General features: G+C 38.7%; 1 pseudogene; it reads right to left on the bottom strand.

The window, feature by feature from the left end:
* Positions 1-615: 615 nt before the first annotated feature.
* Positions 616-1,250, bottom strand: LOC117798098 (annotated as a pseudogene).
* Positions 1,251-1,394: the final 144 nt, after the last annotated feature.

The following is a 1,394-nucleotide window of genomic DNA, read 5'->3' as shown; positions in this document are numbered from 1 at the left end:
AAAACTTGAAAGAAATGTAATCTATTACACATAATAAAACAGGTAAACATTTCTTGGTCATTAGGAATAAAAAACAAACATTCACATAAAAGATCAGAATTTGTATTAACATTTACGCAGTCCAACCAAGATTTAATTACTTTAAGGTAAAACCTATTAGCATCTCCTATGATACCATGCTTGGTTTATTTCCTACCAGCCTCATGCATTTGCATAGGTTTTAAAAGTGCTCAAACACATTCCTAAGGTTTTTTTTTTTCCTTACTATGTAAGTCTCTTCTTATTCTTTTGGAAATCTCTTTAAGTTAACTACTGGTTCCCTTTGAATAAGCATGGTCTTTCCCTTTACTTGAACTCAGAATTAACAGTTTGGTTCTTGTTTTTTTTCTATTCCAGTCCCAGATGAAGTTTTCACTGTAGAAGTTATTTGCAGGCAGTCTTATGCTTTCTAGCCGTAGTCTACAACCAGGCCCTAGCTTCTCCAGAACACAACACAGGATCGGTTTAAATATGTATTAAGCTAAGAGTCATTCTCTCAAATGAGTTTAAATGCATCTTATCTTTAGATAACCTATATGATGTTTTTTAAAAAAGCCTTAAAAACAGTGCCTCCACTCCAAATAAATCAAGGTCAAAATACATGAAAAGCTCAAGGTGACATCAGGCCCATTTGTGTTGAAGAACAGCAGCCACTTACGACAAAAGGTAATGCATCCAAAGTAATAGCCAAATTTGTTAACGTTTTTCCATTTCTAAGCTGTCCTTCAAGAAAATCATATATGGGGTCACACCATTCTCACAACAGTCCAGCAGAGCAACCATGCCATCTGGATTCGTGTTTCCCCCAATAAAGAACTGGTAATTTTTGAAACTAGCTAGGATGTGTTTGATTTGTTCCTCACCTCCTGTCATGAAAGATTTTACTCTTTCTGGCCTCTGTTCTTTAAGTTTGCCTTTGATTGATTTCATGTAATCTTTGATGTACTTCTTGAAGGCTTCTTTTGTGAAGCCGGTTTCCTACAAGTGATGGTTCATGACAATAGCAACATCAGTGATTACTGTGCTTCCAGTACCTTTGCCAGGGACTTCAGTGGAAGAATTTCCACCATTAGTGAATCATCAATGTTACCCTCTGTCCTACTGACCATCTTCTCCTCCATCTCCAGGCAGAGTCCATCTATGATCTCCCAAATCTCGTAGATGTCGGAGAACATCTCACCATGGCTGAAGAAGTCCTGGTAGATGATCATGAAAGCAGTTGGAGAGAGACCCTGTGGAGCTAGTTTAGCGGGAGCTCAGAGCTCTGAGCCAGTGGTACAGTCAGAGCAGCACTGGCGGGGAGGAGGAAGTGGCAGAAAAGTCACACTCCCAAGTTTTGAATGTAAGAGTATAGG

This window comes from Ailuropoda melanoleuca, unplaced genomic scaffold (genome assembly GCF_002007445.2).
Source record: "Ailuropoda melanoleuca isolate Jingjing unplaced genomic scaffold, ASM200744v2 unplaced-scaffold24907, whole genome shotgun sequence".
NCBI lineage: Eukaryota > Metazoa > Chordata > Mammalia > Carnivora > Ursidae > Ailuropoda > Ailuropoda melanoleuca.
This window is presented reverse-complemented; position numbering and strand designations above follow the sequence as displayed.